General features: G+C 45.5%; 1 protein-coding gene across 6 annotated transcripts in view; it reads left to right on the forward strand.

The window, feature by feature from the left end:
* The first annotated feature begins 3,646 nt into the window (after positions 1 to 3,646).
* LOC138749879 (synaptic vesicle glycoprotein 2B-like) overlaps positions 3,647 to 27,436 on the forward strand; it is a 139,939-nt gene continuing 116,149 nt past the window's right edge. For 4 of the 6 annotated variants that reach the window (XM_069911859.1, XM_069911861.1, XM_069911862.1 and 1 more), the window contains exons 1-2: positions 3,709 to 3,846; positions 19,985 to 20,174. The gene's annotated coding sequence lies outside the window, so the exon portion shown is untranslated. Of the gene's footprint in view, positions 3,847 to 19,984; positions 20,175 to 27,436 lie in introns of all 6 variants that reach the window. The other 2 variants (XM_069911863.1, XM_069911864.1) reach the window with 2 other exon arrangements.

Here is a 27,436-nt window from a genome sequence, read left to right on the forward strand (position 1 = left end):
CTCTTCCCAGTCTCTTCCGGAGCTGCCAGTTTCTCAGCTCTTTGAAGAGCTTGAAGATGTGAACAAGAGGACTGAAACACAAATAAAAGCAGTGCAGTCTCTCATTGTATGAGCCAGGGATTGGGCTCAAGAACTTCTAAGTGTTAAAAACGAGCAGCCTGTACGATGAGGACTGAGAGTGATTCATTTTGGAAAATATGGCACATCTGCTCTCTTGGAGGCTTCCTAAGTTTGCTTAATGAAACTTAACATGCAATATCTATGTCCACTGGTTAGAAAAATAGTTGATAGAGGCAGTAATGAAATGAATGCGTCAGCATTCCTTCTTGGTAGATAAAGGAAAATAAATAATGTGATGAATGTATCTGTTAAAAAGAGGCTCTGCGAGTATGCATGTGTGTATGTGTGCATGTGTATTTGTATTGTCTGTGTTTTTATGTCTGTGTGTATGCATGTGTTTGAGTGCTTATGTCTGTGTGAGTGCTTCTGTGTGTGACTGTGCGCATGTGTGCTTATATGAACATGTGATTTTTTTGTGTGGGAATGGGCCTATGTATATATTTATTGATGCATAGATGTGGGATTTTGTGTGTGTACTCATGGGCAAACCACCCCACACAATCATGTGTGTGCATTGTTGTGGGTATAAATGTCTCAATTCATTTTCATCAGCTCTCTCTATTGCAAGATATCATTTTAGCATTAGACAATGGGGTTCACCAGACATTTTTAATTGGCTGTCCATTATGCTCATTTGAAATTAAGAGAGAAATGCAAGGAATGGCATTGACCCTCTCTCCCAAAGGGTTAAAGATGGTGGCCGGCCATGCTGAACAGGAAGGATCCACTTTTGATCTAGATTTGTTCTGAATTATGTATTACATATTTAAATGCATTTTCACATATTTACATGTATCTTATATACAAAATTATGAGGGATATAGACAAAGTAAATGCAACCAGGACTTTTCCACTGACGTTAGATGAGACACAAACCAGAGGTCATGGGTTAAGGGTGAAAGAAGAGGAGTTTAGGGTGAACATTCAGGGGATCCTCTTCACAGAGTGTTGGAAATGTGGAACAAGCAGCCAGATTAAGTGGTGAATACGGGTTCATTTTTAACATTAAAAAAAAAATTTGGGCAGGTTCATGGATGGGAAGGTGTGGTGGGCTATGCGCTAGGTGCACATCAGTGGGACCAGGCAGAATAATGGTTTGGCACAGACTGGAGAGCTGAAGGACCTGTTTTCGGTGCTGTAATGTTCTATGGTCATTCAGCATACTTGGATGACAGCAGCTGAGACATCACCCCACTATTGAAGCCTCTTGTCAAAGCTTACCTTAAGATCAATCATTCAGCAGAAACCAAGAGGAATGTGATGTAACCCATTGAACTGTGTCTCACCAGGCGACTACACTGCCACGAGCACATTGGAGAACATTGAGGAGAGCAGTGTTTTGCCCTTCTCATTACAGGGTCTTGTTCCTTCCTGGCAGCTTTTAAATCCTGAGCTTCCAATCAGGACATTTTGTTCTGCTCTTGTTAAGGCACCAAGTTCTGGTCAATATGAAATGGAGGTTGACGTTCGTTGTGTTGTTCATCCATACTTCAAGATTCCTGTTGGAACTTAATTTTTTTTTGTTCCCTCTTTTTTGATTAATTCATCGAAAACCACTCAGATTTGATCATTCATAGATTTCCGACAGCAAAAGGCGACAATATAACATGGGAATCGGAACTTCAACTAACTTTATCTCCTGAAACATGGGGGAGAATTATTACTTCACTATGTGCAAGTCATTCTTTAATACAGTTTAAAATAATTCATAGAGCGTATATGTCTAAAGATAAACTAGCTTGCATATTTCCTAATACAAGCTCTACCTGTAATAGCTGCAACACTAAGGTGGCTTCATTCACTCATATGCTTTGGTCATGACCCATAGTAGAAAAATTTTGGAAAGATATTTTTACAACTCTATCAATGATACTGGTTATTCACATTGTTTAATGGGTTTAATGTATTGTATATGTTGAATGTTTAGTGGGTGGGGAGGGGGTGGGAAGGAGGGAGGGAGGGGAGGGGTTGGGAAGGAGGGAGGGAAGGGAGGGGGGAAAAGGGGAGAAAATGACACTGTGTATATTCAAGAGGGAAATGTTTGTGTGTATTTTGGTTAATATGGTTCATAGTGTGAAAAATAAAAAAAATTTAAAAATGATACTGGTTATTCAATTAAAACCCAACTCCTCAACTGCTCTTTTTGGAATTACAGATGTAGGTAGTTTATCTACTTCTGCATATTAATTTATAGCTTTTTCTACACTATTTAGCGAGAAGAGCCATTTTACTTAATGGAAAGACTCTGATTCTCCCACATTATTTCAGTGGTTTTCTCATATGTCTTTCCTAAAATCAAGAGAAGTAGATCAGAAGTCGTACTTTAGATACAACTTCTAAATTTGAAGAAATGTTTATTGATGACTTTCATGGGATATAACTGGCGCTCTTCTATGAATTAATTCTTCCTTTTCAGACAAGATATAATTCTTGCCATTTTGGCTACCTGTTGGTTGTTATTTGTTACATCTTTACGTTGAGCACAGCTTTTAAAAAAAGTTCTGCAGGACCAATCAGTGGTGACTCCCCGGGACCAATCGGTGGTGGTTCCGCGGGACCAATCAGTGGTGACTCCCCGGGACCAATCAGTGGTGACTCCCCAGGACCAATCAGTGGTGACTCCCCGGGACCAATCAGTGGTGACTCCCCGGGACCAATCAGTGGTGACTCCCCGGGACCAATCAGTGGTGGTTCCGCAGGACCAATCGGTGGTGGTTCTGCATGACCAATCAGTGGTGGTTCCACAGGACCAATCAGTGGTGGTTCCTCAGGACCAATCAGTGGTGGTTCCTCAGGACCAATCAGTGGTGGTTCCATAGGACCAATCAGTGGAGATTCCTCAGGACCAATCAGTGGTGGTTCCACAGGACCAATCAGTGGAGATTCCTTGGGACCAATCAGTGGTGGTTCCTCGGGACCAATCAGTGGTGGTTCCTCGGGACCAATCAGTGGTGGTTCCTCGGGACCAATCAGTGGTGGTTCCTCGGGACCAATCAGTGGTGGTTCCTCGGGACCAATCAGTGGTGGTTCCTCGGGACCAATCAGTGGTGGTTCCACAGGACCAATCAGTGGAGATTCCTCAGGACCAATCAGTGGTGGTTCCACAGGACCAATCAGTGGTGGTTCCACAGGACCAATCAGTGGAGATTCCTCGGGACCAATCAGTGGTGGTTCTGCAGGAAGAAGCATCTGAAGCTGCTTTTCCTTGTGGTCCATGTACCCTTGACCAGACAATCCGACACTCCGGCTCGAACTACTATCTCACTGAGAAACCGATGCACAAAATAGGTCAATAGAACAAGCCACTATCCCCATAACATTGGAAGTGCGGGTCTTCTTTCCTCCCCGGATTGCAGCCCCCATCTTCAGTGGGATGGATGCCTGACACACCAGTGACCCTCAAGGGCGGGCTCCCTACCTGTGGTCGGCGACGTGGGCCACTTGGCGCACGCTGGGGGGTGGGGGTTGGCGGCGCCGTGGGGGTCAGCGCGTGCGCAGAAGGGAGGCGTTTGACGAGCGCGCGCTGAATGGGCGGGTGGGGGGTAGCGCGTGCGCAGAAGGGAGGCGTTTGACGAGCGCGCGCCCGCCCCGCGCCAGGCTGGTCCGTTGAAGACCTGAGGAGGGTGAGTCAGGTGGTGTCTGTCCAAACGCGTCGAATCACGTGGCGTTAAAACCAGATTAACTTCTCCACGAAGATGGGGTGATGAAGAATCCACCACAGCGAGGGTGAGAGGAGGGGGTTACAAGTTCAGGGCGTCGAAAAATACTAAAAAACCCTGGGATCTGAATGTGGAAGTTCAACATGGATAGGAAGGCAGGAGAGAGAAGCTGGGAATTGATGGGGGCGGGTCAATGCATTGGGAGAGAGAGTCAATGGGGGGGGTCAATGCATTGGGGAGAGAGTCAATGGGGGGTCAGTGCATTGGGAGAGAGAGTCAATGGGGGGGTGAAAGCATTGGGAGAGAGAGTCAATGGGGGGTCAATGCATTGGGAGAGAGAGTCAATGGGGGGTCAATGCATTGGGAGAGAGAGTCAATGGGGGGTCAATGCATTGGGAGAGAGAGTCAATGGGGGGTCAATGCATTGGGAGAGAGAGTCAATGGGGGGTCAATGCATTGGGAGAAAGAGTCAATGGGGGTCAATGCATTGGGAGAGAGAGTCAATGGGGGGGGTCAATGCATTGGGGAGAGAGTCAATGGGGGGTCAGTGCATTGGGAGAGAGAGTCAATGGGGGGGTGAAAGCATTGGGAGAGAGAGTCAATGGGGGGGTCAATGCATTGGGAGAGAGAGTCAATGGGGGGTCAATGCATTGGGAGAGAGAGTCAATGGGGGGTCAATGCATTGGGAGAGAGAGTCAATGGGGGGTCAATGCATTGGGAGAGAGAGTCAATGGGGGGGTCAATGCATTGGGAGAAAGAGTCAATGGGGGGTCAATGCATTGGGAGAGAGAGTCAATGGGGGGGTCAATGCATTGGGGAGAGAGTCAATGGGGGGTCAGTGCATTGGGAGAGAGAGTCAATGGGGGGGTGAAAGCATTGGAGAGAGAGTCAATGGGGGGTCAATGCATTGGGAGAGAGAGTCAATGGGGGGTCAATGCATTGGGAGAGAGAGTCAATGGGGGGTCAATGCATTGGGAGAGAGAGTCAATGGGGGGTCAATGCATTGGGAGAGAGAGTCAATGGGGGGTCAATGCATTGGGAGAAAGAGTCAATGGGGGGTCAATGCATTTGGAGAGAGAGTCAATGGGGGGGGTCAATGCATTGGGGAGAGAGTCAATGGGGGGTCAGTGCATTGGGAGAGAGAGTCAATGGGGGGGTGAAAGCATTGGGAGAGAGAGTCATTGGGGGGTCAATGCATTGGGAGAGAGAGTCAATGGGGGGTCAATGCATTGGGAGAGAGAGTCAATGGGGGGTCAATGCATTGGGAGAGAGAGTCAATGGGGGGTCAATGCATTGGGAGAGAGAGTCAATGGGGGGTCAATGCATTGGGAGAGAGAGTCAATGGGGGGTCAATGCATTGGGAGAGAGAGTCAATGGGAGGGGTCAATGCATTGGGAGAGAGAGTCAATGGGGGGTCAATGCATTGGGGAGAGAGTCAATGGGGGGTCAGTGCATTGGGAGAGAGAGTCAATGGGGGGGTGAAAGCATTGGGAGAGAGAGTCAATGGGGGGTCAATGCATTGGGAGAGAGAGTCAATGGGGGGTCAATGCATTGGGAGAGAGAGTCAATGGGGGGTCAATGCATTGGGAGAGAGAGTCAATGGGGGGTCAATGCATTGGGAGAGAGAGTCAATGGGGGGTCAATGCATTGGGAGAGAGAGTCAATGGGGGGTCAATGCATTGGGAGAGAGAGTCAATGGGAGGGGTCAATGCATTGGGAGAGAGAGTCAATGGGGGGTCAATGCATAGGGAGAGAGAGTCAATGGGGGGTCAATCCATTGGGAGAGAGAGTCAATGGGGGGTCAATGCATTGGGAGAAAGAGTCAATGGGGGGGTCAATGCATTGGGAGAGAGAGTCAATGGGGGGTCAATCCATTGGGAGAGAGAGTCAATGGGGGGTCAATGCATTGGGAGAAAGAGTCAATGGGGGGTCAATGCATTGGGAGAGAGAGTCAATGGAGGGTCAGTGCATTGGGAGAGAGAGTCAATGGGAGGGTCAATGCATTGGGAGAGAGAGTCAATGGGGGGTCAATGCATTGGGAGAGAGAGTCAATGGGGGGTCAATGCATTGGGAGAGAGAGTCAATGGGGGGGTCAATACATTGGGAGAGAGAGTCAATGGGGGGTCAATGCATTGGGAGAGAGAGTCAATGGGGGGGTCAATGCATTGGGAGAGAGAGTCAATGGGGGGTCAATGCATTGGGAGAGAGAGTCAATGGGGGGTCAATGCATTGGGGAGAGAGTCAATGGGGGGTCAATGCATTGGGGAGAGAGTCAATGGGGGGTCAATGCATTGGGAGAGAGAGTCAATGGGGGGGGTCAATGCATTGGGGAGAGAGTCAATGGGGGGTCAATGCATTGGGGAGAGAGAGTCAATGGGGGGGTGAATGCATTGGGAGAGAGAGTCAATGGGGGGGTGAAAGCATTGGGAGAGAAAGTCAATGGGGGGGTGAAAGCATTGGGAGAGTGAGTCAATGGGAGGTCAATGCATAGGGAGAGAGAGTCAATGGGAGGGTAAATGCATTGGGGAGAGAGAGTCAATGGGAGGGTGAATGCATTGGGGAGAGAGAGTCAATGGGAGGGTAAATGCATTGGGGAGAGAGAGTCAATGGGAGGTCAATGCATTGGGTGAGAGAGTCAATGGGGGGGGTGAAAGCATTGGGAGAGAGAGTCAATGGGGGGTCAATGCATTGGGAGAGATAGTCAATGGGGGGGTGAAAGCATTGGGAGAGAGAGTCAATGGGGGGGGTCAATGCATAGGGAGAGAGAGTCAATGGGAGGGTAAATGCATTGGGGAGAGAGACTCAATGGGAGGGTAAATGCATTGGGGAGAGAGAGTCAATGGGAGGGTGAATGCATTGGGGAGAGAGAGTCAATGGGAGGGTGAATGCATTGGGAAAGAGAGTCAATGGGAGGGTAAATGCATTGGGGAGAGAGAGTCAATGGGAGGGTAAATGCATTGGGCTGAGAGTCAATGGGAGGGTGAATGCATTGGGAAAGAGAGTCAATGGGAGGGTAAATGCATTGGGGAGAGAGAGTCAATGGGAGGGTAAATGCATTGGGGAGAGAGAGAGTCAATGGGAGGTCAATGCATTGGGAGAGAGAGTCAATGGGGGGGTGAAAGCATTGGGAGAGAGAGTCAATGGGGGGTCAATGCATTGGGAGAGAGAGTCAATGGGGGGGTGAAAGCATTGGGAGAGAGAGTCAATGGGGGGATCAATGCATAGGGAGAGAGAGTCAATGGGAGGGTAAATGCATTGGGTTGAGAGACTCAATGGGAGGGTAAATGCATTGGGGAGAGAGAGTCAATGGGAGGGTGAATGCATTGGGGAGAGAGAGTCAATGGGAGGGTGAATGCATTGGGAAAGAGAGTCAATGGGAGGGTAAATGCATTGGGGAGAGAGAGTCAATGGGAGGGTAAATGCATTGGGAAAGAGAGTCAATGGGGGGTGAATGCATTGGGAAAGAGAATGGGAGGGTAAATGCATTGAGGAGAGAGTCAGTGGGAGGGTGAATGCATTGGGAAAGAGAATCAATGGGAGGGTGAATGCATTGGGAAAGAGTCAATGGGGGGTGAATGCATTGGGAAAGAGAATCTATGGGAGGGTGAATACATTGGAAAAGAGAATTAATGGGAGGATGAATGGTTTGGAAGAGAGAGAGTCAATGGGGGGTGAATGCATTGGGAAAGAGAATCTATGGGAGGGTGAATACATTGGAAAAGAGAATTAATGGGAGGATGAATGGTTTGGAAGAGAGAGAGTTAATGGGGGCGAAGCTGGAAAAAAGTCTGTTAGGAAACGATAGATGGGGGGATTAACTGAAACTTTGATTTGTCTATGGATATGTTCTTGATAGTAATAATAACTCCTCTCTGCCAAAGCTCCTAATGCTATTGCATCACTATTGCATCCTGGGGCTACTGCATTCTATAAATGAACGCAGAGCAGCTTTTACCCATAGGAGAACTGGGCATTGCTTCTGAAAACAAAGAGCGTCTTGAATTAATTTCTAATGATTAAAATAAAATTCAGAACACCTTGTTTAACAAAAACTATTTTGTTTCTAAGTTGGGATTGTAAACTTTTCTTGTTACTCAGTAACACACAATATCAGTTAAGATTTCAGATTTATTGTCAGATAATACAACTCAGATTTTTCCTGCAGTTCAGGCAGAATTACCACTTATTGGTAGTGCAAAAAACTGTACTCATTGTATACATGTAAACAAATGTAAACAAACTGCAATAATAGAGAGAAAAATAATCAATAAATGCAAAAGTAGGAGTCCTTAAATGAGTCTCTGAGTTTGTTGTTGAGGAGTCTGATGGTGGAGGGGTTCCAGCTGTTCCTGAACCTCCCCCTCCACGTCCTCCCCCTCCACGTCCTCCCCCTCCACGTCCTCCCCCTCCACGTCCTCCCCCTCCACGTCCTCCCCCTCCACGTCCTCCCCCTCAAAAGATGCTCACAAACTCAAGCTAGCATGCTGGAACATCAGAACCATGCTAGATAAGACTGACAGCCATCGACCTGAACGTCGGTCTGCCCTCATTGCACATGAACTCCTCAGACTTGACATCGACATAGCCGCTCTCAGTGAAGTCCGCCTGGCAGATGTAGGCAGCTTCCAAGAACGCGGCGCGGGCTACACACTCTACTGGTCTGGCAAGCCTTCGGATGAACGACGCCTATCTGGTGTAGGCTTCATGGTCAAGAGCTTCATTGCCTCCAAACTCGAAAACCTTCCGACAGGCCTCTCGGACCGAATCATGTCCATGCGACTCCCACTTCAAAACAAGCGTCACATCACCCTCATCAGTGTCTATGCTCCAACCCTCCAGGCGCAACCTCATCCAACGTACCCCTACAGCCGACAAGGTTGTCATCCTGGGCGACTTCAACGCTCGTGTCGGCAAAGACTCAGAAACCTGGCCAGGAATCCTGGGCAAGCATGGCGTCGGCAAGTGCAACGACAATGGGCGCCTCCTGTTGGAGCTCTGCGCAGAACAGCGGCTTGTCATTACAAACACCCTTTTTCAGCAGAGGGACAGCCTTAAGACCACCTGGATGCATCCCCGATCCAAACACTGGCACCTCCTGGACTACATCCTGGTGCGAGAAAGTGACAAACAAGATGTGCTCCACACCAGGGTCATGCCTAGCACGGAATGCCACACTGACCACCGGCTGGTTCGCTGCAAGCTCAACCTTCACTTCAAGCCAAAGCCCAGGAACAATAAAGCCCCCAGAAAGAGGTTCAATGTTGGAAAACTGCAGTCAGACGAAGCGAGAGGAAACTTCCAGGCAAACCTCAAAGCAAAGCTCGATGTTGCAACCCGCCTCACGGACCCGTCCCCTGAAACCCTCTGGGATCAGTTGAAGACTACCATACTGCAATCCACTGAAGAGGTACTGGGCTTCTCCTCCAGGAAAAACAAGGACTGGTTTGACGAAAACAGCCAGGAAATCCAGGAGCTGCTGGCAAAGAAGCGAGCTGCCCACCAGGCTCACCTTACAAAGCCGTCCTGTCCAGAGAAGAAACAAGCCTTCCGTCGCGCATGCAGCCATCTTCAGCGCAAACTCCGGGAGATCCAAAATGAGTGGTGGACTAGCCTCGCCAAACGAACACAGCTCAGCGCGGACATTGGCGACTTCAGGGGTTTCTACGAGGCTCTAAAGGCTGTGTACGGCCCCTCACCCCAAGTCCAAAGCCCGCTGCGCAGCTCAGACGGCAAAGTCCTCCTCAGCGACAAGATCTCCATCCTCAACCGATGGTCAGAACACTTCCAATCTCTTTTCAGTACCAACCGCTCAGTCCAAGATTCCGCCCTGCTCCAGCTCCCTCAACAGCCCCTAAGGCTAGAGCTGGATGAGGTTCCCACCCTGGATGAGACATATAAGGCAATCGAACAACTGAAAAGTGGCAAAGCAGCAGGTATGGATGGAATCCCCCCAGAAGTCTGGAAGGCTGGCGGCAAAACTCTGCATGCCAAACTGCATGAGTTTTTCAAGCTTTGTTGGGACCAAGGTAAACTGCCTCAGGATCTTCGTGATGCCACCATCATCACCCTGTACAAAAACAAAGGCGAGAAATCAGACTGCTCAAACTACAGGGGAATCACGTTGCTCTCCATTGCAGGCAAAATCTTCGCTAGGATTCTACTAAATAGAATAATACCTAGTGTCGCTGAGAATATTCTCCCAGAATCACAGTGCGGCTTTCGCGCTAACAGAGGAACCACTGACATGGTCTTTGCCCTCAGACAGCTCCAAGAAAAGTGTAGAGAACAAAACAAAGGACTCTACATCACCTTTGTTGACCTCACCAAAGCCTTCGACACCGTGAGCAGGAAAGGGCTTTGGCAAATACTAGAGCGCATCGGATGTCCCCCAAAGTTCCTCAACATGATTATCCAACTGCACGAAAACCAACAAGGTCGGGTCAGATACAGCAATGAGCTCTCTGAACCCTTCTCCATTAACAATGGCGTGAAGCAAGGCTGTGTTCTCGCACCAACCCTCTTTTCAATCTTCTTCAGCATGATGCTGAACCAAGCCATGAAAGACCCCAACAATGAAGACGCTGTTTACATCCGGTACTGCACGGATGGCAGTCTCTTCAATCTGAGGCGCCTGCAAGCTCACACCAAGACACAAGAGAAACTTGTCCGTGAACTACTCTTTGCAGATGATGCCGCTTTAGTTGCCCATTCAGAGCCAGCTCTTCAGCGCTTGACGTCCTGCTTTGCGGAAACTGCCAAAATGTTTGGCCTGGAAGTCAGCCTGAAGAAAACTGAGGTCCTCCATCAGCCAGCTCCCCACCATGACTACCAGCCCCCCCCACATCTCCATCGGGCACACAAAACTCAAAACGGTCAACCAGTTTACCTATCTCGGCTGCACCATTTCATCAGATGCAAGGATCGACAATGAGATAGACAACAGACTCGCCAAGGCAAATAGCGCCTTTGGAAGACTACACAAAAGAGTCTGGAAAAACAACCAACTGAAAAACCTCACAAAGATAAGCGTATACAGAGCCGTTGTCATACCCACACTCCTGTTCGGCTCCGAATCATGGGTCCTCTACCGGCACCACCTACGGCTCCTAGAACGCTTCCACCAGCGTTGTCTCCGCTCCATCCTCAACATCCATTGGAGCGCTCACACCCCTAACGTCGAGGTACTCGAGATGGCAGAGGTCGACAGCATCGAGTCCACGCTGCTGAAGATCCAGCTGCGCTGGATGGGTCACGTCTCCAGAATGGAGGACCATCGCCTTCCCAAGATCGTATTATATGGCGAGCTCTCCACTGGCCACCGTGACAGAGGTGCACCAAAGAAAAGGTACAAGGACTGCCTAAAGAAATCTTTTGGTGCCTGCCACATTGACCACCGCCAGTGGGCTGATAACGCCTCAAACCGTGCATCTTGGCGCCTCACAGTTTGGCGGGCAGCAGCCTCCTTTGAAGAAGACCGCAGAGCCCACCTCACTGACAAAAGGCAAAGGAGGAAAAACCCAACACCCAACCCCAACCACCCAATTTTCCCTTGCAACCGCTGCAATCGTGTCTGCCTGTCCCGCATCGGACTGGTCAGCCACAAACGAGCCTGCAGCTGACGTGGACTTTTTACCCCCTCCATAAATCTTCGTCCGCGAAGCCAAGCCAAAGAGAATATGGGTTGGCACAATATCATGTGTCAAAGGGGCTATACTGTGCGTTGTATGATTAGGAAGGTATTGAGGGATATTGGTCAAACATCTGAGAATACAAGATTCAATTTACTGTCATGTAATAAAGTGTAATATTGCAAGAAATTGCACTTGACTGCTGTAAGCCAGACAAACGTGCCTTCGGCAGAAATTGCCTGAAGTGTCCCTTACAATCAGAGAAAGAAGTAAAAAGTTCCCCCCAAGAGTAACTGAGTCTCTGTGGATTCACCTCCCAACTCCCACAGCCACACAAGAGTTCAGTCCAAACCATCAGCATCCAAAGCTTCAGATTCAAACCTCCAATCCCATTAGGCACTCTCTCGTTTCCTAGTTCTGATTCCTGGTACCCCTTCAATCAGTTTTGAGCCAATGACCAGCAGTCAGCAGCCCAGTGCAAGTCCCTTGACTGCAGTATCCAGCAGCCTCCATTGGTTCATCTCTACCATTAGCCCGATGCCTGTTCAGGGGTTCAGCAGCAGCAGAACCCCTCACTGGTTCCCCCTCCATGGTCCACAACACTGCTTCTCTTTCAGATGGGGTGGGGCATGGAGGTGGTGGTCATCCTGTCTTCCAGTACCCTGCGCCAGTCCTCCGCTTCCCTGAAGTCTGCAACCCCCTCATGGCTGCTGTTGATCATAGGCACCACCATCTTGGGTCCAGACCCCGTGGTTGCGGAATCTTAAATAAAACCACTGCCAGTTCCTTTAATAGGCCGTTCAAAGCCTGTACAGAGCTGACGGCAGTTGGACTGGATGGTAGGACCCAGTGTGGGAATGTTATGTCTCCATTCTCTGCTCTCCACAGGTCCACACCAGCGGCAGTGCTGCCGTGACAGCAGCTCCCGCAGCACATGTAAGCAACTTGTCAGCATTGACAATCTGGGCTGAAGGCCCCACCTTAATGCTGTGTAACTATGGTGATGAATCTCTCGCTTTGTTCACCCTCTGTAGTGCCTTCTTCCCAATCTACAGCCCCTCCTCTACTTACGACCATCTGTATTTCCGACCAAAAAATAACTGTATAATTTAAATCACTGTAAAGGTGTTGGCAAATGTGCTTTCACAAGTGAATAAAGCCCTTACCGATTTGGACAGCTTGGACCAGAATGCCAAAAGATTTGCCTAGGTTGATCAACAAATTCAGGAAGCTTTAAATTGCCATTGTCAAATCTACACGGATAAAAAGAAGCAAACAATCCAAACAAATTTAAGCATGTTCTTCAAATGTATGGCTCCCCCCAGCCCCCTGCCCCTCAACCCACTAAGATGAAGACTGTGACGACCCACAACCAAATACAGTGCATTTATATATTGAGTAGGATAAAAAGAGGTGCACCAAAGAAGAGATACAAGGACTGCCTAAAGAAATCTCTTGGTGCCTGCCACATTGACCACCGCCAGTGGGCTGATATCGCCTCAAACCGTGCATCTTGCCGCCTCACAGTTCGGCAGGCAGCAACCTCCTTTGAAGAAGACCGCAGAGCCCACCTCACTGACAAAAGACAAAGGAGGAAAAACCCAACCAACAAATTTTCCCCTGCAACCGCTGCAACCGTGTCTGCCTGTCCCGCATCGGACTTGTCAGCCACAAACGAGCCTGCAGCTGACGTGGACATTTACCCCTCCATAAATCTTCGTCTGAAAAGCCAAGCCAAAGAAAAGAAGGATAAAAAGAATGGTCTATAGTTATACGACTTCGACATGCTAACAAACGTCGGATGCGTAAAAAGGTCAGAATGGAACTCGGACGTAAGCCGGGAAATGGCTGCATTAATTTCAACTGCAGAAAATCAGGGGCACTACAAGCTGTAATATCATGTGCCTTCACATGGTGGCAGCAGATAAACTTTTCTGTTTCCTGAGGCTGTGAATCTGCAGGGACTGCATACAGTGCTCCTGTTCTGGTCTTCTCTACATTGAAGAGACTAGACACAGACTGGGAGATGGCTTCGTTGAGCACCTTGGCTCAGTCCTCCGCAACAGCATGGATCTCCCAGTGGCTACCTATTTCGACTATCCATCCAATTTTTCTTGCTGACATGTCTGTCCATGGACTCATGCATTGCCAGAATGAGACCACCTGCAACTTAGAGGAACAGCAGCTCATCTTCCCTTAGGGGACCCTCCAACCCTTAAGCCCTACTCCCACTTCTTCCCCTTGTTGCCTTCCCCCCAGCTCTGTCTCTTTCTCCGTTCACAAAACCAGAATCATTTCTCACCTTCCTGTTCTTCTGTTGGACTTCTCCATCTCCCACTCTTCAGACTTTAATCTTTCACCTTCCAGTTCTTTGCTTATTCTGTGAAGAGGGGCTCAAGCCCAAAACCTCTATATCTTTACCTCCTCTGGATGCAGCGAGACCAGTTGAGTTTCTCCAACATTTCTGTGTGTTATTACTGGTTTTTACATTGATGTGCCATGATCCAAATGTGCCACGATCCTGCTGTTAAATGGAGTTTTAAGTGGCCAAAAGCATCTCACAGACACATTCAACAACATCACTGTCTGTGGTCAATATTTTAAAACCCTAGAACTCTCTTCAACATTTTAAATTTGCATTTAACTGGAGTGTAGCAAAGAAATTGATGATTCATAGCCGCTAAGTTTACCACTATTGTAAAGAATAATTCTTTGATGCAGTTTACATTTGAGTTGCAATTGCATCCATATAGTTTAGTAACACTTTTTAGGGTCTATTAATAATTGATCTTCAAATTTGTTCCTTCCTGCTACTTAACAAAAATAATCCCTTCATTCAGCATTATTAGTTCTGAATTATTAAACAGTGGCTGAGATCCTTGTTAATTTTCTAGTTAGCGGGTAAAATTTGGATGGTGCCCAACTCTGATTCACATCATGACCAAATAGTCTGCTGCCCAAAGTGTACTGTAACAGGCCATTTCGGCCCACAACCCTGTGCCGGACACTTACACCCAATTGAGCCTCTCCTCCGGTACGTTTTGAATGGTGGGAGGAAACCCATGCAGACATGGGGAAAATGTACAAACTCATTACAGACAGTGTGGAATTTGAGTCCTGATCCCAATCGCTGGTGCTGTAATGGCTTTGCAATAACTGCTCTGCCAACTGTGCTGTAGGAGAGAGTTATGACACCCAAACATAATACGCATCCAGACCCGTGTGTGTCCTCCGTGTTTTTGATGGGAGGGGTGCAGTGGGTGAATTTGTGCACCTGCTGACATCACCTGCTTTCTCAGATCCATTGGAAGAACAGTGGGTAAGGAGGGGTTTGGGGGCTCTGTGATTAAAAGTTAATTGACTATGGCTGGGTGACTGGAATTGTTGCACCAAACCATGCATATCTAGTAAAATCACCGGTACCTGGAATTCAAGCAAATGGTAAAAATAAAATCAAGGAATATAAAACATTAACATATAAACATTTGGTGAAGATGGGAGCAAATCTTCAGCCAGTGGAGTCCCTTTGTTGTGCTTTGCTCGTGGCAACTGTTTCAATAAAGTTGTTTGAATAAAATGATGTCGCCCAGGATGAAGAGCTGGTTGATGCAGCTCGACATTGGGGCACTGTCTTAAAGTGTCTTCTTATTCCTATCTTATTAAGTCACCCAGGTCAGAGGCTTTATCTATAAACTTGGTGGGGAGGGGGGATTAATTATCTATAATGTTATTGTTCATTGTTCATCTTTTGGGCAGCTCTGTGAAGGGGGAATGCTCTTGATTGTTTTGTAGAGATACAGCACACAAGCCCACAAGCCTCGCTGCCCAACTACACCCATGTGATCAATTAACTAACAAACCCCATGGAATGTTGGAGGAAACCAGAGAAGACCCACACAGACATGGGGAGAATGTACAAACTTCTTACCGATAGCGCTGGATTTGAAACCATGTCTCTGGTGTTGTAATTGCACTGTGCTAACTCTACCCTAACTGGGCCGCCCAGGCTCGGAGGTCAATCCACAGGACTGTAAGTGTCACTGGGTTCTCCCTTCTCTTCCCCCCACCCCCCCAATCGATGTGATCTACAGGGATTTTTGACTGTTGAGGGCATGAAAAATCATTAAGGATCCCTTCCATCCCTCACACAGTATCTTTCTGCTGCTCTCGTTGAGAAAGAGATAGAGGAGGATCAGAGCCAGCACCACCAGACTGAGGACCAACTTCTTTCTGCAGACAGTGAGAATGATCAAAAGAACTGATCACACTAACCATCCGAGACTCTTAACATTTTATTTTGGCACCTGTCTACATTTTCCTCACATTTTGATGAAGGTCTCAAGCCTGAAACATTGGCTATGTATCTTTATCTCCTTTGAAGAAGACCGCAGAGCCCACCTCACTGACAAAAGACAAAGGAGGAAAAACCCAACACCCAACCCCAACCAACCAATTTTCCCTTGGAACCGCTGCAACCATGCCTGCCTGTCCCGCATCGGACTTGTCAGTCACCAACGAGCCTGCAGCAGACATGGACATACCCTCCATAAATCTTCGTCCGCAAAGCCAAGCCAAAGAAAAAAATAAAGTATACTTTTTGACCTACTGAGTTCCCCAGCATTTTGTTTTTACCTTTAATTTTTTTAAATTTCGACAACAGCATGATAACAGGCCTTTTGGCCCACGAGCCAGTGCTGCCCAATTGCATCCAATTAACCTCAGTACATTTTGAATGGTGGGAGGAAACCCACATAGTCACAGAGCACATACAAAATCCTTACAGACGGCGCAGGATTCGAATCCTCGTTCTGAGCACTGGCGCTGTAACAGCTTTGCACTAATCGCTGTGCTAATTGTGCCATTTATTCCTACCAAGACCCACATTCCACCGTTCGCTACATTTTAGGTTCCTTTTACAGTGGCCATCAACCTGCACATTTGGAATGTGGGAGGAAACAGGCTCATCCACGTAGTAGCAGAGAGAACGTGCAAACTCCACATAGACAGCCCTGGAGGTCTGGATTAAATCAGCTTTCTATGCAGCTATTCAACTGCGCATCTGCCCCATCAAGGGCAGGAACCCATAGCAGGCCTGGTGGAATCCGGACTGCAGTGGGATCAGGAAATGTGGCTCAGTCCAGCATCCACTGGAGGGAGCAGCTTCTCCTCACATGCTCCAGATTGCTTCTGCTCCGGACCAGTTGTGAAAATTAAAAAAACCTGCAGGTCCAAGGAAATGTGAACTGCTGTAAACACTCAGCAGGTGAAGCATCCTCTGAGGGGTAGTGGAGGAAGAAGAGCTTAAGTTCCAGGATGAAGACCCACCAGTAGAACAAGCATGGTGAGGGCTGTATAATGACATAGTAACTGCTGGAGGAACTCGGCCGGTCTCGCTTCCATAGGATGTAAAGATATATTACTGATGTTTTGGGGCTGTACAGGACAAAGAGAACACAGTACAACTTTGATTATCTGAAATGGTTGGGTCCGGGCCTATTTTGGACAAATTATATTTTCAGATAACTGGTCATTTTGTTAAAAAACAGCCCAGTATCAACAGCAAATCATTTGTAACAATGTTTAAACAACAATAAACAAGCAAAAGCTTTTAAAGCATGAAATAATGTCAATTCTCACCAAAAATCATGAACAAAATAAGATAAATGTGACACCAAAATCTCAAAATTCTACTCGCATGTTTTTACAAAATTCTAAATTTTTTTCAACCCCCTTCTAATTCTAAGCGCACGTGTGTGAAAGTTCAGAAAAGTTCTTTAATTCACAGCCCAATCTCACTTCTCACTCCTCCAAGTTCACTGGTTACAGGCAATTCTTATACTGTGCACAGAATTTAACATTTATGAATTTCACCAGACTTTGGTGCTTGAAAGGTAAATGGTTACCGCTCAGGAAGGTTCTTGACAGTTTTCAGAGAGAGATCTGTTGCTCATTGGACATCTACAACTGATTTCTTCAGATCAGCCGCTTCAATGTCTTGCCAAAGATACTTGTCCTATCAGGGTTTTCCAGATAATAATCTCTTCCTTTCAGGATACCACAATGTTCCTTTTTGTTTCTCTTATTTCAAGTGAAACATTATACAGCCAGCCGTCTCCACTTGTATGGACCATAAGGACTTTGACCAGGCTAAACTAAGAACTCACAACCCGTCTTCAAAATGCGGTTTTTCCACAAGCTTGCTAGCTTGTCATGCTCCAGTCCAGCCAACTGCACTCAGACTGCAGCACCGGACCCAATCTTCTGAGTTTGTTCACCTGTTGCTTTCCAAAACAATAATCCATTACTCCACAGCATGTCCAATTAACACTAACTTCTGAAGTCCTTATAGGTATCCTTCAAAGATTTTGCAAAGATGCCTGGACTGGTAGGCTTGAGCAGAGCTCTGGCATTTTAAATAAGATCTATTTTGAAGTGTTTGTATCTTTATGTGATCTACACTAAAAAAAACCTGCCACAATTTATCTCCTTTAAAACATATCAATATTCAATATAAAATATAACATCATCTGTCACACTACATAGAACATTGCAGCACAGTCCTTTGGACCCTCAATGTGTTGACCTATATATTCCTATCAAAAAATACTAAACCCTTCCTACCTCATATCCTTCCATTTTGCTTTCATCTATGTGCTTGTCTAAGAGTCTCTTAAATGCCCCTAATATTTCAGCCTCCACCACCACCTCTGACAAGTGATCCCAGGCACCCACAACTCTCTGTGTAAAAAAAAAAATGATCTCCCCTAAACTTCCCTCTCTTTACTTTGTACTTTTGTCCTCTGGTGTTTGCTACTCCACCCTGGGAAAATATCACTGGCTGTCTACCTTATCTATGCCTCTCAGAATCCTGTAGACCTCTCATCCTCTTCAATCCAGGAACAAATGGTTAACAAGTTAAGCTCAAGGTGAAAGGCTTATGTTGAATTTTGGTTAACATTTTAGTACTAATGAAAGGAGGAGACAGACAAGTCCTTTGAGCCGATCAGTATCCTGACAACATATCCAACTATATCTATGACTAACAGACTCTATTGGCCCCATATTTACCACTGAAAGTCAACTCGTTTTCACAGAAGGAAGTTAGGAGTTTCTCCATCTTTTTTTATGCTTAAATGTTTCATAATTCCATCGCTGAATGCCCTACCTCTAATCTTATAGCTGTGTCTCAACTGTAAAATTGGCTTTTATTGGATGATGGCCCATGGATCAGAATCCAATGAAAGTCAGCGAACAGGTGTTAATGTGTGAGTTTGGTAATGGATGTCCTTGCTTTGAATGCTCCTTAAGTTTGTGAAGAATGCATAAATGAAATGATATGCCATGTACAGTCAGCCAATTAATTGCCACAGTCACAGTGCAGAACCCCTGTGTCCCAGTCCTGGCAAAAAGTTAATCTATCTCATTGTCTAAGGAAACTTGCAGCTGCGTTTTACTGGCCCAGTTTTCAGCATTGTCTGTGAATCACCTTGGCACATGTCATGCTTGGGATAAAGAGTGGTGCAATTTTTTCCTTATTTCTCCCAACGTGCAATGTTTAAAAATGTCAGGTGTATTGCTGATGGGCAGGGAGTAACAGTGAGCAATAATCTCAATGACCTAACCAGTAACCTGCTTCTTAATGAGCAAGTAGGCGACTGCCAATTGAACTTAATCTTTACAGCAGAGGTTTCCTGGCCACACACGAGAGGGTTTCAGTAAATAATGCAGGTCTTTGAAAAAGACAATCAATTGGAAGTGCGTGCTCAATGCAGCAGAGTGCAGCCGTGCTGGGGATGGATTGACTGAAAGGATGAGTCACTGTTGAGGGTGGGGACTGCAGAGCAGCAGATGGTCTCCTGTCTCTGCTGCTGGGAAACCCTCTGTTGTCTAATTAAGATCAACTCAGGTTATCTATTCCACATCGCTGGCTACAGAGGAGAATTTTCACTAGACAACACAGATAGTAGAATTTTCACACAACTAAATGGTGACTTTTGCTAATTTTTTCTCTGCAGAGCTTTCTGTGGGGAGAAGGAATTGATCTAAAATATTGATACCACTAAATGGATAATATATTATGAATGAATGGGAGTTTATTTTCTTATAGATGTAATAAATGAATGTATATTCTTGCCTTTTAAAATTATACACTTTTTTATAAACAGAAATTCTAATTTTGATAATAACCTGGAATTAGGCAAGTCACAAGGAAAGTCCATAAATCTACAACATCTCAAACCTGTTCCTAGTTTGTTGTACATGTGACTGTATCTCCTAATTGACACCTGAAATGGATTAACTTGGATAATAGGGGATGGTCAATAAATGCCAACTACACCAGGTCCCAAAAATTAATAAATAATATGAATCCAATTGATTTTAATTCTTGGTAATTTAGTTCAAATATATGACTATACATATACAACCATATGAAGCAGTGTTTCTCTGGACCACAGTGCACACATAGTACACAACATATAATAATCACATACAGATGCAATTTAAAAGTAACTATTTATATATTTTGGAATGATTTACTTGGTAACACAATCTTAATGTTGTTAATTAATCTCACAGTCTGCGCAAAGAAGCTATTTCCCAGCCTGGCAGTCCTGATTTTGATGCTCCTGTACCTCCTTCCTGTTGGTAATGGGTCAGATGCTATGTGCTGGATGGAAAAGGTCCTCCATAATTTGAGTAACGCTCCCAGTGAATGTCTTGAAGAGAGAAAAGGGAGACACCAATGAAAGAAGATTTTGGATGAGAGGTCAGTGGTTTCCAGGGAATCTAGTGAATAAAGTTGAGAATAGATTGGCTGAAGAGTTGGAGGAGGCAGATACTTTTACCACATCAGGTTTAAGGTTAATTTTAGTGTTGCGTAATAATACATAAAAAATGTAGTATACATAAATACACTTTAACTTTTGCCTGCCTTAAAGCAGACAAAGAATCACCATTAGTGACACATGGTGCCCTTTACAGTAAGAGAGAAAGATAAGTTTGTATGTTCTTCCTGTGTCTGTGTGGGTTTTCTCCAGGGGCTCTGGTTTCCTCCCACTGTTCAAAACCTACAGGGGATGTAGGTTAATTGGGTGTAGTTAGGCAGCATGGACTCATAGTCCAAAATGGCCTGTTACTGGGCACTATGTCTACATTTGAAAATTTTAAATGTAAGAAGCAAAAGAGAGTCACTTCTCAGAGACACTGAGTGCCTGTGGATTCACCTCCAAAACTGCCACCCAAGCTCCAGATCCAAACCTTAAAAATGACCAGAATCCAAGGCCCTGCAGGAGTCCTTCTTTCTCTCAACGCTTTCTTTAATCTCAGCTCTGATACTTAGTTCCCATGAGCCAATTTCCAGCAGCCCTAAGCCTGTGTACGTTCCCTGACTGCATGTTGTCTGCAGCCTGCATGGGTCCCTTATGAGGTTTGGAGAATATACCTGAATCACGAAAGCCAAGAAGGTTAATATCCAAGTGCTGATAGATTAATCGGTGTATGGACATAGTGGGACTGATTCAGTGCTGAACTGCTGTATGGCTCCATGACGAGAGTCCAGAGAAGGTTCACCAGGTTGATGCTGGAGATGAGGGGATACACCTACGAGGAGAGTCTAAATCACCTGGGATTATAGGCACTCAAATTCAGAAGAATGAAAGGAGATCTTATACAAACATATAACATTATGAAAGGGATAGATAAGAGAGGTAAGAAAATTGTTTTCCCTGGTAGGTGAGAGCAGACTAGGGGACAGATTTAAGACAGAGATAAGGAAAAACTTATTCCCACAGAGTAGTGAATCAATGGAATTTTCTGCCCAGCGAAGCAGTTGAGGCTACTTCATTAAACCTATCTAAGGTTCAGTTATATTTTTACATAACAAAGGAATAAAGGGATATGGGGAAAAGGTAGGTAGGTGGCGTTGAGTCAATGATCAGATCAGCCATGATCTTATTGAATGGTGGATCAGGCTCGATGGGCCGGATGGCCGACTCCTGCTCCAATTTCTTATGTTTGACAAGTGGCCAGATTTATGACTACTATGGCCACAGTGGAACATGCAGCCATCTTGCAGGGAGGACAGAGAGTGGCCATGCAATATGTTCAGCTGGAGGGACCAAGGGTCTGAGTTTTAAGTGGTCCTTCCCTGTTTATCTTTTTTAATATTGACCATAACACGTAGATGGAGATTTATCTTACACCGGCTCTGATGAGTAGTATGCTGAGAGACTTAGTGGAGAATTCAAATGATTTGTGTTGGACCTTGTTCTCAGAATCAGAATTCATTGTCAGGAACAAGTCACAAAATGTGTTGTTTCGCAGCAGCATCGGAGTGTAAACATTCATATAAACCACCTCACAACAATAAATAAAGAAAAATAGTGCATGAAAAATCAAAGGAAGGCATTGACTGTGGTTCATTGATCATTCCGGAATCTGATGGTAGCGGGGAAGAAGCCAACCTTGTGCTGCTGAGTGCTCGTCTTCAAGCTTCTGTAGCTTTTTCAGATGGTAGCAGAGTGAAGAGGGCATGATCCATGAGGATGGAGGCTGCTTTATTAAGATACCACCTCTTGTGGATGTCCTCAGTAGAGTGGAGTCTGGTGCCTGTGATGTTACAGGCCGAATTAACAACGCTTCTTGTCTTGAGAGTTTGTGTCTCCATACCAGGCAGTGATGCAACTAGCCGGAATACTCTCCAAAGTGCACCTGTAGACATTTTTGAGAGTCTTTGGTGACATACTGAATCTCCTCAAACTCCTCACAAAGTATAGCCACTGGTGAGCCTTCTTGTGATTGCATTGACAAATCCTCAGAGATTTTGACACTCAGGAATTTGAAGTTCTTGACTCTTTCCACAACTGAGCCCTCGACAGCATTCTGGAGCCCAAGATGATATTGCTCATTCAGATTGGATAATAAGATAACCTTTGCACCAACCACAGGAATAACAACAACCTTCTCCAGCCTGTGCCCAAGGTGTCCTCAATAACAACCAAAGGAACTGCTCATAGTAACCATCTGAGACTCCCATATTCATAAAACAATATTTATTTATTTGTGTCTGCCCTTCCGTTGGCTTACACTAGTGTATTCAGATGACAATAAACTCGACTTAAATAAAAATAATGCTCAGGCATTTGTGTGAAGCATGGATATAAGGGAGAAAGCAGTGAGGAGGAGAGATTTGGGGAGAATATTTCAAAGCTTCAGGTCCAGTAAATCATGAAAACCTGTAGACACCGGGGTTAAAGTAAAAACACAAAATGCTGACGAAGCTCAGCTGGTCAAACAGTGTCCTTTATGTAGCAAAGATAAAAATACAAAGACTTCAACAATGAAGAAGGTGTTTACATCTGGTACCGCACGGATGGCAGTCTCTTCAATCTGAGGCGCCTGCAAACTCACACCAAGACACAAGAGCAACTTGTCCGTGAACTACTCTTTGCAGACAATGCCACTTTAGTTCCCCATTCAGAGCCAGCTCTCCAGCGCATGACGTCCTGTTTTGCGGAAACTGCCGAAATGTTTGGCCTGGAAGTCAGCCTGAAGAAAACTGAGGTCCTCCATCAGCCAGCTCCCCACCATGACCACCAGCCCCCCCACCATGACCACCAGCCCCCCCACATCTCCATCGGGCACACAGCACTCAAAACGGTCAACCAGTTTACCTACCTCTGCTGCACCATTTCATCTGATGCAAGGATCGACAACGAGATAGACAACAGACTCGCCAAGGCAAATAGCGCCTTTGGAAGACTACACAAAAGAGTCTGAAAAAACAACCACCTGAAGAAACACACAAAGATCAGCGTGTACAGAGCCGTTGTCATACCCACGCTCCTGTTCAGCTCCGAATCATGGGTCCTCTACTGGCATCACCTACGGCTCCTAGAACGCTTCCATCAGCGCTGTCTCCGCTCCATCCTCAACATTCATAGAGTGACTTCATCACCAACATCGAGGTACTCGAGCTGGCAGAGTCCGCAAGCGTCAAATCCACACTGCTGAAGACCCAACTGCGCTGGGTGGGTCACGTCTCCAGAATGGAGGACCATCACCTTCCCAAGATCATGTTATATGGCGAGCTCTCCACTGGCCGCTGAGACAGAGGTGCACCAAAGAAGAGGTACAAGGACTGCTTAAAGAAATTTCTTGGTGCCTGCCACATTGACCACCGGCAGTGGGTTGATATCGCCTCCAACCATGCATCTTGGCGCCTCAAAGTTCGGCGGGCAGCAACCTCCTTTGAAGAAGACCGCAGAGCTCACCTCACTGACAAAAGACAAAGGAGGAAAAACCCAACACCCAACCCCAACCCACCAATTTTCCCTTGCAACCACTGCAACCGAGCCTGCTTGTCCCGCATCAGACTTGTCAGTCACCAACGAGCCTGCAGCAGACATGGACATACCCCTCCATAAATCTTCGTCCGCGAAGCCAAGCCAAAGGAGAACATAAAGGACACTGTTCGACCTGCTGAGTTTCTCCAGCATTTTGTGTTTTTTCCTTTATTTTGTCTGCCTGACAGAAGCAGATCAGTAACACACAAGCTGAGGTTTTGCATGCGTCATCATTCAACATGATGTGTGGTTGAATAGAGTTGTCAGAATAGAAATGTAAGTTGAACAAATTTAAAAAAAGGTTCTGGAATGATGGATTGCTCATTGGAGCTGTACAATTAGAAACTGCCTCAAGGAAAAGGAAGAAAGTATTAAGAGTGAAAGAAATGGACCAACTGAACCGAGAAGGTTCAGCGCATTCAGTTCTGTCAGGATTTTAGTCTCCATCTCATTTTGGTTATTTTTTAACCCCCCATTCTGCATCTTTTGCCCAGAGCTCTCTCGCCTAGTCAGCCTAATGGTAGTTCTGGCCCTGTTCTCTCATATTGGAGTCAGATTTGGGGTCTGAGCTCAGCCCTTGGAGATGGGATAAGGAAATTATTTGAAGACACAAAAGACCACAGATTCTGGAATCCCAAGCAGCGGAAGCTAGAGGGCTGGGCAGTGACTGAAGAAGCAAAGAAGTGGTCGACATTTGAGGTCCCAATTTAAACATGTGTTGAACCAGGCTGAGCAACAAATCGGTGCCTTGGAGCTAGCACATTCCCATGGGATCAGCATTAGCTGAGTCGTGCCCGTCCATTAAAATCTACATTACCAATAGTTAACACAACACAAACTAATTGGATCTTTAAAAAAAAAAGCTTATCTACATTGCCTAAACCAGAGAAAGAGTTGCAATGCACTATGTTATACTGTGAATAAAAGTGCACCAGTTCATACCTTCACCTCATTTTGAAAGAATGCTGGGATGGGAAAAGGATCTCCTGCATGTCCTGAATGGTCGCACAACCATAAATGTTGCTGACAGCCAACTCTTTCTTACCATTTTCTCAGCCTTCTTTGTCCACACATCACCCTCTGCCAATTGTCAACCTCCAAAAGAGAGTTCAAGACAACCTTAGCACTAACGGAGACAAACATTTAGCCAAAGAGAGTGCTACATTCAGAGTTAACACTCTGCTGGAGCAATGGAGATGTATCATTTGGGAAGCAATTGGGAAGAGGCATCAGGATTTCTCAATTTGATGGGCTGAATAGCTTTCTTCAGTTGTACTTATTGTGTGAGATTAAGGAAAGCAGAAAAACAGATTGATAGCTAGTGCAAACAAGGACCAGACCCAACTTAATAATATTTCATCAGCCTGGGCTTTTTGGAACTCAGAACTCAGTCGTAAAAGTTTGCCAAAGTCTGACTTGCTTGCTGTCTGACATTACTAATCAGCCGGCAATTACGTGCAGTTGTATTTATCTTGATTGTTTGTGGCATTGAGATATTTCCTTCAGTTAATAAACCAGTTGCTGGTATCCATTTAATCATCGAGAACTGCAAGAAGTCCCAACCTTTTCTGTGATTCATTTAATAAACTGCATTTATTTATGATTGTCATGAGATCCCAGTTGTATAATATTCACTTCCTAAGGTATTTAAACAAGCAATTTACAATGAGTTGCAACACCCCCATGTTTTGATATTGTTCCATGTTTAATGCAATGAAAATTTGGTTCAGAAAACAAATTGTTTTATTTATAGTTGACAAATGTTCATTGTCCAAGCAGCATTAATAAATGACTTCAGGTTTAATCACTTAGCTTCAGTATAAATCTGCAATTGGATTTATTATTTGGAGTAGAACAATTCTTATTATTTCCTCCATTCTCTCTCTGTTTTTCTCTCTCTCTAGTTCCATGCACCCTCTTTCTTTTCCTCCTCCTTGCCCCCTGTTCTTCTCTTTCCTCTTCAGTTTTATTCCACTTTTTACCACATTCTGTCCTTCTGTCCCCTCCTGGTCTCATCCCCTTCTCCTTCTTTTCATTTCCTCCTCCATGCCCTCCATTTTCTCCATAAGGACCAAGAATGAAGTTTGGTTTGGTGGGCAGGCCTTACACCAGTTGATCTTTGCCCGTGGGAAACTTCTCTTCCATTTAGATCTCAAAGGAATGAAAAAGAATTTTCAATTATACTCAGCCTCATTTGCAACAGAAGATCTGGTAAATTGATGTACAGGCTATTTGACATATGACATAACAAAATCATTTTGGCAGGAAAATGATTACCTGCAAGAGAAAGGTAACTCACTGAAAATTTATCAAACTCTTATTTTTAAAATTTAAATTTAGACAAACAGCATGATAACAGGCCCTTTTGGCTCATGAGCCCATGCCGCCCAATTACACCCAATTGACCTCCAATCCCCAGTACATTTTGAATGGTGGGAGGAAACCAGAGCCCCTGGAGAAAATCCATGCAGACACGGGGAGAATGTGCAAATTCCTTACAGGCAGCACTGGATTTGAATACTGGTCGCTGGGGCTGTAACAGCGTTGTGCTAACCGCTATGCTAACCATGTGGCCTTACAGCCTATGCTAACCCTGCCATGTTATAAGTAAACCCTTGCAAGAACCAATCCCACAATCACTCCATTTGGCATACGGTCTGGATTTGACCTGGAGGCTCTGTTTTCAATGTTGGGTCTCCAATTAAATCTTGGTCAATGCAGATAGGAATGTACTACAGTACTTAAAAATGAGGAGAGCAATAGGGCACTGTGCCACACACCAGCCCCATTCTTCCCCACCAGCCTCCCCACCATCTAATTAGATCAGATTGTTATCTTAACTCTGCAGTCTTCTCTTCCTGTGATAATCTTCCACTCCTTTGCTCTCAGAAGCTATCCATTTCTCCCTTGAGTACAGTATAGACCAAGTCTCTGCCCTCTGATGGTTTTGAGTACCAAACACTCAAAACCCTCAGAGAAAAAAACTCACTTTATCTTAAATGGGTGCTATCTTATTTTTAAATAGCTACCCCCAGTTCAAAATTCTCCCATGAGACAAAGCATCCATCCTACCAAGAAACTCCCAGGATTTCAATTCAGTCAATTTCTCCCTCTTCCAAATTCCACCAATAAACCTAGCCTGGCCAAACTTTTCTTATAGGTCCACCTACACAGGCCAGGTATCAGTACAGGAAGCCTTCAATGAACTGCTTGCAAAGTATTAACATCTTTCCTTAAATAAAGAGACCAACGTAGAACGTAATGCTCAAGATGTGGTCTCACCCATGCCCAATCTCGGGTGTTTTTGTATTCAATAACAATAACGTTCTATCAGCTTTCCTAATTACCCTCTGTATCTTTGCACACATCTTTTGGAAATTGTACGCAAGGACACTGATTCCTTAAATTATCAGCATCTCAGATACACTCTTCACACAAAGGACATAAGTTTGATTTGGAGCAATGGCGAAAAACAGGTGTTGTAAATTGTAAAAAATTATTTCCAATTTTCATTTTGATTTAAGTCAAAGGAATGGAAAATCTGCACAAAACAGGAAAGTCTGCAGACCCTGTGATTGTAGTAAAAACACACATTGGAGGAACTCCCTCTGTCTTGCATCACCCATAGGAGGTTAAGATATATTACTGATGTTTACGGCCTGAGACCTTCTTCAAGGTATAAGCA

Source organism: Narcine bancroftii, chromosome 14 (genome assembly GCF_036971445.1).
Source record: "Narcine bancroftii isolate sNarBan1 chromosome 14, sNarBan1.hap1, whole genome shotgun sequence".
Lineage (NCBI taxonomy): Eukaryota > Metazoa > Chordata > Chondrichthyes > Torpediniformes > Narcinidae > Narcine > Narcine bancroftii.